This window comes from Equus przewalskii, chromosome 8, assembly GCF_037783145.1.
Source record: "Equus przewalskii isolate Varuska chromosome 8, EquPr2, whole genome shotgun sequence".
In the NCBI taxonomy this organism is placed as follows: Eukaryota; Metazoa; Chordata; class Mammalia; order Perissodactyla; family Equidae; genus Equus; species Equus przewalskii.
In genome coordinates, this window is record NC_091838.1 from 6,508,830 (window position 1) to 6,521,053 (window position 12,224).

Consider the following 12,224-nt stretch of genomic DNA (forward strand, 5'->3'; position numbering starts at 1 on the left):
TTTCTCACTGCTATAAGAAAAGAGAAAATAGGAAAATATACCAGAAGATTATCTTGGGAAAGAAAGAATTTCTGTTTTAAATAAAAGTGAATAAATCGTGAACTTAATTTAGGCAGTGAGAAATAATGTTAGTTTTATGTGATATGTACAATCATTATTTTATGACATCTTTAAACATTATAGGTTTGAAAATATGGAATTGGTAATTTAGTGTTTTAAAGGGGGGAAGGGAGTGAGCTTAAAGATTTAAGGGTTCACAAAGCTAGAAATTGTTTTTAAACAATTCTGCACATTTCTGGAGAGATTCAAATATCTGATATGGAGTTGAAGTCACTTCAGATTCCTTCCAGCTATGAAAACCTAAGATTCTATATTTCTTTCTCCTGGGTTTTTCTCCCAAATAGTCCTTCCAAGTCCCTCTGAGCTTGGAATTGTTTGATTCCATGACTCCTATTTGCTGAAGAAAACCAGAATATGTCACCCTAAAATATACCTCTTTGACATAAAAATTATTTTGGGCTGAAGGCAGTTTAAGAAGTAGTAAATGCAGAAAAAGTTCCCCTTTTCTGCCTAAACACAGGAAATGCATTCTCCTTTTACGAGATAGACTCTTATCAGCCTAGGGAAAGCATCAGAAGAATCTGCAAAGGAACCTGGTTAAACTAACCTTTATCTTCCTAGTTACTTCTTCACCATTTGCTGCCTCTAGCCCAAACCCCTTTGCCTTGTTAATTCTTCACAAATTTATTGTTTCTTTATCTAAAAGATATAAAAGCTTCCTGCTCTGGTCACTTCCAGGCTTCATTCTCTTGTGAAGGCTCCCATAATTGTAGAAAGCCAATAAAATGCATGCGCTTTTCTCCTGTTAACCTATCTTTGTCGTTTTAATCTTCAGACCCAGGCAGGGACCCTAAGAGGAGCAAGAATAATTTTTTCCTCCCCTTTACTGTCAACCCATGAGAACAGGAAAGCCGATTTGTGGACTAACGAAGATAGAAAGGTGAGAAGATTTAGGAATAAAGATCATTTTCACGGTTTTTACCATTTTTAAATTTACCTGGTGAGGAAACAATGAAATGCAGGTGGCCTAGACAGAGTAAGAAATAAGAAACAGAAGTGTAAGCAGACTAGTATTTCCGGGCGATGCCCAGAAAAAATCAATGTTTTCTCCGTTTGTTTTTAGAAGAAACGCTGTTTTCGCACTCTAGCCCCTCCCCATTCATTTGAGAGACTCCTTCAGGTGGCGTTGAAGTACTCTTTGGAAGTGGGTGTGTGGCTTGTATATTTACGATTACACTTCTCAGGAAGTGCTGAAGTAAATCCTGTGGCTGAGAGGATTCCCGGACTCGAGGAGGCAGACTGTTTCAGTTCCTGTGATATTTATTTAACGTATAAACAACAGCCTGAGAGCACACATATCATGCACACAATTCAGAGAATCCCCACAACCCTGTACCAGCAGATATTTTGATCCAAGAGTGTTAAAAATAAAAAGGCACAGAGATGGGGCCTAATCTGCTAGTGTTGCTTTTTCAAATAATAAACTTACGATAGAACTAGATTGAAAAATCAACATGCTAACGTTTCAAAGCTGTTTCTTTCTTAAGCAATAAAATGTTTGTAAAAGCAGTGAACAGATTCACTGTGGAGGAGGGTGTCCGATCCATAGCAATTGAAGGACCTGTATCTTCCCTTTTAAGCTAAATTCTTACCCCATTAGCCTACCTTTATTGAAGCTTATTTTAGGGTCTAGTTCAATATGCTTGACTGTAGAGAATTATGGAGTTTAAAGAAATCTAAACCATGTATATCACTCATGCATTGTACTGTCATAGATGAATTCTGTTCAAAATGACTCATGTTTGTTTAGATAGCATCTTTGTTTCCACTTCAGTCTACTGTACTGTAAACCCACTGAGGGCAGGGGGCATTTCTAACCCAAGGAGAGTTGCCTCAAATAAATATCAGTCTATAATAATAATTTCATGCACACCACACCATCACCCCGTTTTCCCCCACCCCCTTCTCGGCCAGCAAGGACTTCCCTGTTTGACAAAAATACCAGACTCTGAGCTCTTGTCCTTCTCCTGTGACCCCCGGACCCACCACGTCTCTACCCTGAGCAGTTGGGCCCATGTCATCTTCCGCTGTAATGAATCTTCCCTTCTGTGACACGCTGGCAAAACGACCTCCCAAGAACCTCCCTCATATCTGTTCCACTTTCTCTGAGACTGCTTTTCTAGAATGGAATGCTACTGATTTGTAAGCCCTTCTGCTTATCCCGGAAACGGCCCTTTTAAAACACATTCTCGTCTTTGCGGGTTTTAGCAGCAGGCACACCACCGTCAAGCGCTTCCTTTTAGAAAACGCACTGACTCCCAGATGAAATTGAGCACGATGCCGTGGAGTCCCACGCCTCCCGTAAGTGATAATGACATTCGTACTGGTAAACGGTTATTAGTTTTCTTGGGGAGTTATTGTAAAGGATTAGGTGCGAACGTGTGTTCACGGTGTCGACTGAAATAAAGAGTCCAGGTGACATGAGTGAAAGACTTTATTCAATAATCAGCATGAGGAGTTCGAACCCCAGGAAAACAGTTCAAGAGCGCTCTGATGGAGCTGCTCCCAGGTGGATGAGGTTAAGCACAGCTTACGTCTCTTTCACAGACAGTGCACGTGCAGGGAAGAGGAAAAGAAAAAAAATTTACAACTAGATTTTGTATGGGTCAAGAAAAAGAGATAAAGTACATCTGGGCTTTTCTCTGTATATTGAAAGTAACATAAACAGGAATTTCTTGGTTACACATCAAACAAGTTCAGAAATGCTGACGTTATCTATCTGCGGAGGGAGGCAAGGACCAGGGTCATTAATTATTCCCTCAGTCTCCAAGAAATGCAGCTGGGGAGTGTGAGCACGAGGTCCCCCCTTATCTCTCCCTGCTGTGGATCTGTCCAGCTGGCGTCTTCAGTCTTGAGGTGTGGGGTTCAAGGTCATTCTGACCCAGGCTGAAGGTGCTTCACAGCACGGCATGGGTTTTATTGCACTGACTTAAAGCCTGTGCCGTTTGCTTGCTAGATTCACCAGCTAGACCAGGGAGAGGGGTCCCCAAAATCTGTCCACAATATCCACTCAAAAAATTCCAGCATTCTCACTGGGGGGCAGAACAATTTTAAGCGTCAGATAGCGCAGACAGCATCTGCTGAACTTCGAGCTACCTTATCATCGTCAAGTCACCTCCCTCCCTCCTCAGTCCTATTAGGAGTGTTCAGCAGCTCGATCTGTCGGTCTGCATTTGATACTTAGAGTCTGGAGTCCTTTTAAATTGAGTAAAACAACATAGCCTGGACTTTGGTTTTCTGTAAAAGCAAAGATTGAAAACAATGCCTGTGACAATTGAGCCTTTTTACAGTAAATGTGTAATTATTAAAAAGAACTAGTCAGCTCCATATGCACTGATAAGGACCTAGCTCCAAGACAGGTTGTCAAACTAGTAAAGCACAGTGCAGAGATGCGTGTAGAATTGTGCCTGCTTTTACAAAGAATCTTGCTGGAGAGATAAAACAGAAATAGGTCACCGATTGCCTCCGCAAAGGAGACCTGAGCGGTTTGGGACAAGGGTCATAGACAGACATTGTTTACTATATAATCTTTTGAATTCTGTAATATGTGCATCAAATTTATTTACAGATTCAAAATGGTTTATTAATTTTTTAAAAAACTGCATAGGTACTGGAATTAGACAGACTTAGTGTCCTGATACAGATAAAATATGACACCCACTTAAATTTGAAATTCAGATAAACAATGAATAAGTTTAAGTATGTCCCAAATATTGCATGAAACATACTAAAAAATTATCAACTGTTTCTCTGAAGTTCAAATTTAACTGGGGGCTTTGTATTTTTGCGCAATATGGCAACCCTAGGTCCTGATTCCACCATTTATTTTGTCTCTGACTCTGGAAAGTGAGTCGGGTCAGGTTCCTCTGAAGGAGGAGCGGAAGGAGAGGAAGGCAAGCAAGGATGAGCCTCAGACTCAGCCTGGTTGAGCAAGGGAAGTCCGGAGGGCACGTGGCACTCAGAGTTGTCCAGATCTGCACGAGGGGGCTGTGCGTGGGTGTCCTGCTCCCGCACAGCAGCACTAGCAGCACTGGGCCTGGGGAGGAGGGGAACAGACTCCCAGGCCTCTCCAGCCCTCTGCCCGTGCAAGCAAAACGCCTCCAGCAGTCTGAGGACATCTGCCCAAGAAGAGCCACCACTGTGCCTGCTGCAAGTGCAACAAAGCTGGGGAAGCAGAAAGGAACCATAAAAACACATCTAAAGGAACAAGAAGTAGGTCACTGGGAGTAACCGTGAGCCAGGCCACTCCTTTCCTGCCTCTGCGTCCTGAGCCTCTACCTTCCCGCTCTTGGGTACCCAGCAGTATGCCATGGCTGTCACTCAAAAGTCCACACCACCTGCTCAAGGACAGTCCCCTGTGCTTAGCTCTGCCTTCAAGAGACTGTTACATCTTCTGAGTGAGTTGGTTCATGGTAGAACCAGTGGAATCCACGGTTATGTACACTGTGTCACACCTCTTTTACCATAACGTGGGTCCCTTGACCCAAGGCAATGTTGTTTCAGCAGCTCAGACACTCGGTGGCCCTTAGATGGTGGTGTTAGTGGAGGTCCTATAGCAAGAAGGGAAACCCCGTATCTAGAAGGTTTGTCTATCTGCTCAGGACGCATTGAGGCATAGAGCCTTCCGATGAAGAGCTGGAGAAATCCCTGCTGTATAAACGTCCTGGGCGTGGAAGGGAATTCTGACCACCTGTCGCTTCATGACACATCACCGGGAACTGTGGTTTGAACAACGATCGTTTGATTCTCTCTCATGGTTTCCACGGGTCAGGAATTCCCCAGGGCTCAGCACGGCTGTTCTGAGTTCTCCAGAAGCAGATTCGGAGCCAAGAGTTTTTGTGCAAGCAATTTTTTAAAGGAAGTGTTCTAGAAAGGCCTGTAAGGGTGTGGGAGGAGCAGAAGCAGGAGTGGGAGGAGGAGGAAACTGAGGCAGAGCATGATCTCAGGCAAAGTTCTGCAGAGGCCCAGCTGGCCTGATCCACAGGGCAACACTGGCGTGTCTGTTACGTCTCAGAGCTGTCCTAGCCTGATGCAAGGGTCCTGAGCTCTCCCACTCCCACACCTGTCAGTCATTGGTTGTGTGGGGGACCAGCTGGGCGGGTAACTCCCAGGTCCACCTGACTCTCTACAGATGCACCTCCAGTGTCCACTGCAAATTGCTTGTAAGCTTGTTTCTTGATTGGTAAAAAGGAAATAATATTTGTATCTACCTCATTTTTTAGGATTAAATGAAATTATTCACATAAATTTCTTATCGCAGTATCTGGCACTACTGCAAGAACAGTATTGAAACACATTATTTGGAGCAGGAATTATCCCAAATACACTCTTGGTTTTATATGCAGTGTTTGCAATAAATTCTGCACAACAACTATTTTACCACAGTCAGATAAATTCCCTTAGCTGTCATAGCAAATGTGACCTTCAGGGACTTCTGAACGGGTCCGGACAGAATCACATTAAAGGAATTTCTGGGAAGCCCATTGTAGATGCTAGCAGCTCACTGCCCTCTTACCAAAAACCCCGTGCTAGACTCTTCTAAGTTAACCGACACAACAGAGGCTTCATGCTGGCTTCTTGGGGTTTGTTGTTTCTGTCATAGTTGAGTTATTAGTAATATTTTACTATATTGGTAGAAAATTAACATTTTAACCTTCTATAGCTATATTTCTAAAACTGGGTTTTCTAATTGGAAATATATGAACATTTGCATGTTCAATACATTTCTAGACGTTCAGAACACCACCTGGCACATTTAGAAGCCTTCAAAAAATTTTGTTGAATTAATGAATATTAGTCATAATAATTGGGGATAAGGGGGAGAATTACAAATCTATAATCTCTTATTCACCAATCCAAAATCCAAAAAGCTCTGAAAAGTGATTTTTTTTCATAATTTAGTTGGTGGCAAAAACTGGATCCAAACTCATTTGGCAGCAGATCCTGAGGTAAACTGACGTGGGGCTACGTACAGTCTTTATTTATCCCTCTTTGTGTGAATAATCCATGTTTCATTGCAGATACGCTAATGTGTGTAATGACTCCGGGTGTCTCTGGGAGAGTTATATAAAATGTGGGTTAAGACGTGGATATTATATATGCACTGTATTCACTTTCTAAAATGCAAAGCAAGTTCTGAATTAAAAAATATATTTGGCCCAAGGGGTTGGGATATGAGTGTCTACCTTTTCTATGACTCTGCCTCATTGTAAAGCCTCCAGTGACTTCCGAGCAGACTTGGATGAAATCCCTGCTCCTTCCCTGGACTGCAAGGCCTTGCAGGACTGGCCCACGCCACAAGGTTCTTCCCCCACCCACACTCCCCACCTGCTTGCTTCCACTATTCGAACTTGTTACTCCTTCTGCTGGAAATCCTCTCTCCTGTTCCTCTCCTGCCTGGCTTCTTTTCTTCCTTCAACTTAAATTTCTCCTCCCCACAGAAGCCTTCCCTAACCAGCCCATAATTTGCTCCTGCAGCTGGTCTCTATCAAGCACTGTGCTCAGTCCTTCCCGGGAACTATGTGAATGTGTAATTATTGCGTTAGCTTTGTTCGTCGTCCATCTGCCCCTCCAGACTCAAAGCTCCATGAAGGCAAGAACTTCTCACCTTTATTCAATTCTGTATGCCCTGCCCTGGCATCATGTCTGGCACATGGTAGGGCCTCAACATACACTTGCTGAATTGAATGAGTGAATTAATCTACCTCAGACGTGTTGACATTGGGGTTGGACGCAAAGACCTCATCAGATAACTAACCAAAGTTAATAAAATAAGGCAGAACTGATTTGTTAATGAGATATATAACTTGTATATAAATATTTTCTTGGTATAAAGGAAGTTTTTCTCTTAGATCCCTTAAAAAGAATGACTGCAGAGGTACAGATTCCAGGTGTAATTTTAGTAAGAGACATGCTAGAGGTAATGTGATTCTCTACTTGGCAAACAGTCTGCTGGCATTTTTATGAAATTATCTCTTGCATTTGTTGCCCTCATTAACGTTGTGTTGCCTCATTCTGCTCTCTTGCCTTATTTAGTATTTTAACATGTGTCTTTGTGTCCTGATAAGTGGAATTGAAACAGCAACATTTCCCCATCAACTGCCCAAACCTACAGAATTGATTTAAATTTTCTGGGATACTAGCATTACTGCCTATTTCCAGAAAAAAAGAATTTAAGTTCTTATCAGAAAATTCTACTGGTGTGCTGAAACATTTCAACATGAAATCAGAAAGTTTTGAGACTATCTCGTGTGTGTCACGATGGTCTCTCCAAGGTTTCTGGGTGTGGGTACTTTCTGGGTGTGGGTACGTATCTCATAAAATGCTGCATTATACAGGTCAACCTCCAGAACTGTCCATTTTCCCAAAGTCTGCCTGTTTCAGGCAGACTTTTTCTTCCTGTGCTTCTGCCCTGCATGGCTAGGGGAGGAAGCTGAGTTTCGTGGTTAGTGCAACAGACTTGAGTCAGCAAGCTTAGTTTCTATATTTGGTTGGGTGATTTGCTGAAAGCCTTTGTCAAACCAACGCTGTCTAAATCGTGAAAGAAGTCTTTGTTCTTTTACGTATAACTTTCCAAACTTCAACGTGAACACCGTCTTCACTGCTAATGTTCTGAAACTCTGAAACATATCGCTAAAATTCTTCTCGCTCGTATTTCTTTTAGGAGCGATCATGTTAGAGAATCCATAAACCAACAAAGCAACCAAGCAAGAGACAAACTGAACCAAACACCAGGGCCTCGGTGGCATTTCCACGCAGGTTCCACATGACCTAGCAGGGCCATCTACGCAGATGATCATGAGAATGGAGGCCCCTGGAGTCGTGCCCAAGTTAACACCGTGGCCTTGCAGAAAGCCCGCAAATTAGAAAGAGCAAAATTGTTCCATCATAAATAAAATGTTGGTCCTTTAGTCTGTCCATTAGGGTTGACTTTAGAATCAACCTTTCCCCCACTTTAGATATTTAATTAAAATAGGAAAAAAATGTGCTCCTTGCTAAAGTAGTTAAAATGCCTCTTGGGGGCAAAATATTTTCTATGGTAGAAGTTTCCTTAATCAGCAGCTACTACATTCTACAACTTTGTGAGGTCAGCTTTGTCTGCAGCCAGGTAATACTTGGCCTGTGTTATAAGAATGGCTGAGTAAGTGCTATGGGGTTCTAACTGAAGGGTAAATATTTCAAAAATATTTTTAAATGACTTTATTACATCAGTATATAAGAATGTTCATTCAACCATTGTTAATAACTCTGAAACTTTTTCAAAAACTCAAACATTTATCAATAGAAAATTGATAAAATAATAAAGTTGAAGTAAAGTTAAATATTATGAACTTAAAAAATGTGAATCTATATTTATTTGAGTTTTAAAAGAACAAATAAGTAATGCCAATACAATACTGTGTTGTATGATCTCATGTATACAATATTTTGGATATATACGCATATAACTATGTAAAGAATTATTGGAATGCATCCTAACCAAATATTAATATTGATTTCTATGGAAATGAGACTTCCAGGGCTATTTATTTTCTTCTTTGTACTTTTCTGTAGTACTTTCTAATATAACTACTTATTTATCATTAAAACATAAGTAAAGCTATTTGCATCAAAATGGTTTTGCATTTTTCTTTCTATAGATAGATAAGCAAGTAAATAAAAAAGTAAACATCACCCCAACCCCAAGAGAGAACCATCATTAACATTCTTCTACATTTTTCTACATATATGCACATGTATATCACACAAATGAGACAATCATCTACATAATATTTTATAGTCAGGGTTTGTTTCCTTTTTTTCACTTTACAGTGCATTTTGAAGTTTTTTTCCAAACTCTTGGTAGTCTTTTTATTTTTTTAAATGCCTGTTACTATTTTATTGTATGGCATATCGTGATTAGTTAACCAATCCCCCTTTTCTAGAAAGTTCTGTGCTAGTGTAAAGAGCATGCTGATGAACATCCTCATAATTAAATTTTCAACTATTAGGGACGCTTTTTCTAAGACATTAGAAGATGAAATCAGTCCATCTACCATCAGACAAAGGCCAGTCATTTCCTCTGTGGCCTCAAGTACAGCTCACCTTTCTGCCTCTTCTTCTGGACCCACAAATAAATGTTCCAGGGCGACACCAGCCCTGTCAGTTGGATTTGGCTCCCTGCAGTCCCAGATCTAGGCCATGTAATTCCTCACGGTTTAGCTCTTTGTCACTTTAAGGAACTTTTAAAAAATATTTTGTCCAGTATTTTCACTTGTTTTTAGTAAGTTATTCCAAATATAAATTTTCCATACTGAAAGTGAAACTAGGGTATTTTTTTCAAAGTCATCTGTCATTTCCTACTCGAGACCCTCCATGGTCTCCCTCGACCCTCAGATCAACCCAGACCCCTCACTAGCAGCTCCCAGGTCCACAGGTTCTATCTCCCACCCTAATCTCAGACGCCTTCTTGTCCCATGTTGCTCCTATTTCAAGAAGCTTCTGTCACTCTGCTACTCTGCCTGTCTCCACGCCTGTCTGCCTAGAACGCTGTGCCCCTCAACGTGACTTGCCTGCTTTCTGCTCGTTATTAAGGTCTCAGTTCAAACATTACCTTCTCTGAGAGGCCTTCCCAACCATCCACATAAAGCAGCTTCAAACCGACTCTCTCATTATCACACGACTTGGTTTAGTTATTTTTCTTGCTGCGTTTATCACTTGATGCCACTTGTTTTCATTGTGTATGTCCTGTCTTCTCACACTAGAATGTCAGTTTCATGAAAAAGGACCCCGACCTGCTCTATCTTGTTCACCACAGCATGTGTCACCAGCACTTTAAAAAAGTGCTCTTTCAAAAACGTTATGATTCTTTTTTCAGACATTTTTGAAGTGTGCAGTGTGGGAGAAGGAGGTATGAGAGGAGGAGAGACTTGAGCCTAAGTGAATGTTCACTTATGTGGACAGATTTTGGGGACCCCTCTCCCTGGTCTAGCTGGTGAATCTAGCAAGCAAACGGCACAGGCTTTAAGTCAGTGCAATAAAATCCATGCCATGCTGTGAAGCACCTTCAGCCTGGGTCAGAATGACCTTGAACCCCACACCTCAAGACTGAAGACGCCAGCTGGACAGATCCACAGCAGGGAGAGATAAGGGGGGACCTCGTGCTCACACTCCCCAGCTGCATTTCTTGGAGACTGAGGGAATAACTAATGACCCTTGTCCTTGCCTCCCTCCGCAGATAGATAACGTCAGCATCTCTGAACTTGTTTGATGTGTAACCAAGAAATTCCTGTTTGTGTTACTTTCAATATATAATCTAGAGAAAAGCCCAGACGCACTTTATCTCTTTTTCTTGACCTATACGAAATCTAGTTGTAAGTTTTTTTTCTTTTCCTCTTCCCTGCACGTGCACTGTCTGTGAAAGAGACGTAAGCTGCGCTTAACCTCACTCACCTGGAAGCAGCTCCATCAGAGCGCTCTTGAACTGTTTTCCTGGGGTTCGAACTCCTCACGCTGATTATTGAATAAACTCCTTCACTCATGTCACCTGGACTCTTTATTTCAGTCAAAACGTATGATCTGGTGACAGAGCCTGACAGACTAGATGTCATAAGACTTCAGTTACTTTCCAGTCGCTGTGGGACTGGTGACATGTCATACCTCCCTGCCTTTCACAATATTTCCAGACACGTGTCATTCAGCTTTGAAAGCCGTTCACCAGCTTCATCAGCTCTTCCGGATAGACATCACACATGACCCACCCACCAAATGGCAGGGAACTCTACGAGGGCAATGCTAAGAAAGGAGAACAGTGAGGATGCGAAACCCAGGGAAAAGCTAGAATTACTCTCATAAACTTAAAAGTGAATTTAAAGTACAATAGACGTTAATAATCACTGATTAATAAGCAGCAAGAATTGAGTAATAGCATAAGTTGAACTGGCAGCATTAAAATCTAGCTGCTAAAAAGATGGTTCTCCATCTATTTATGGTCGTAGGACAATTTCAAATGCCAGAATTTTGATAAAACAGTCGAAGAGATTAAGACTCAGGAGACCACTGAATAAGCTAACCATAAATCAACTTAATTATACTCGCATATAAAGAAGCCTCCTCCTGCCTACAGACACTACAGAGGTCATTCACCCCGGCCATTCATCCTTAGGCTCAGATACCATTAGGCAGGAACGGTTGATGCCTTCGCAGAGCTTGAGGACATAATCCAAAAGTTCAGCCATCGGTCATCTGTACATTTCCTCCTTTGGTGATGGTTTATGTTAAACCATCTTACTTGTAGTTAAATAAACAAATATTTATTGAGCATCTTCTGTGGGTTTCCTAATGTTGTTTCCTAATCGAACGATGGAGAGAGAACATTGTGAAAATCAAGTCCCTTCTTCACAGAGCTTACTTTACAGGGGGAGGGACAAGAAATAACCAAACCATTTTGCAAAACACAAAAAACCAAGCAAAGTATTGGTGATAAGGTCAGGGCAGCAGAGGGGAATAGAGAATACGGGGGAAGGGTGGCAGCTATTATGCACAATGTGGTCTAGGAATGACTCACTGCCAGGGTGACATTTGAGAAATGAAGGAAGTGAGAAAGCTGAGAAAGCCCAGCCTGCAGATTGCTGAGAGAAGATTGTTACAGGCAGAGAAAACAGGAGGTGCAAAGGCCCTGAGGCAGGAGCACACACGTCAGCAATGGCTAGCGGCTAGAGGGAAATGTTTGAGAGGAGAGTGGCAGGCGAAGAAATTAGGAGGGGGTGTGGGGAGGTGGGGGGACACAGGAAGATCAGATAAGACCTCTGCAAAGAATTTGGCTTCTACTGTGAGTGAAATGAGAAGCCAGTGGAGGGTTCTCAACAGAGGAGCACATATTTTAACCTGTTTTTTAAAATAATAGCTCTGGGAGAATAAAAACGCAAATACAGAGGGCAGAGGAGAGACTGCGGTGGTGTCTGAACCAGGGTGGTATCTGTGGAAGAGGGGAAAAGTAATTGAATTCTAAATACATTCTGAGGGCAAAGCTGAAATAATTTGCTAATGGATTAGATACGGCATGGGAAAGAAAGATGGGTGTTAAAGATGACTCTAAGGCCTTTAGCCTGGGAACTGGAAAAATG

At 41.9% G+C, this 12,224-nt stretch overlaps 1 long non-coding RNA gene across 1 annotated transcript; it reads left to right on the top strand.

Moving 5' to 3' along the window:
- Positions 1-2,289: 2,289 nt before the first annotated feature.
- Positions 2,290-8,734, top strand: LOC139085003 (uncharacterized). The gene is made up of 2 exons (XR_011542953.1): positions 2,290-2,421; positions 3,968-8,734. It is a non-coding gene; the product is annotated as an uncharacterized lncRNA (long non-coding RNA).
- The last annotated feature ends 3,490 nt before the right edge of the window (positions 8,735-12,224 follow it).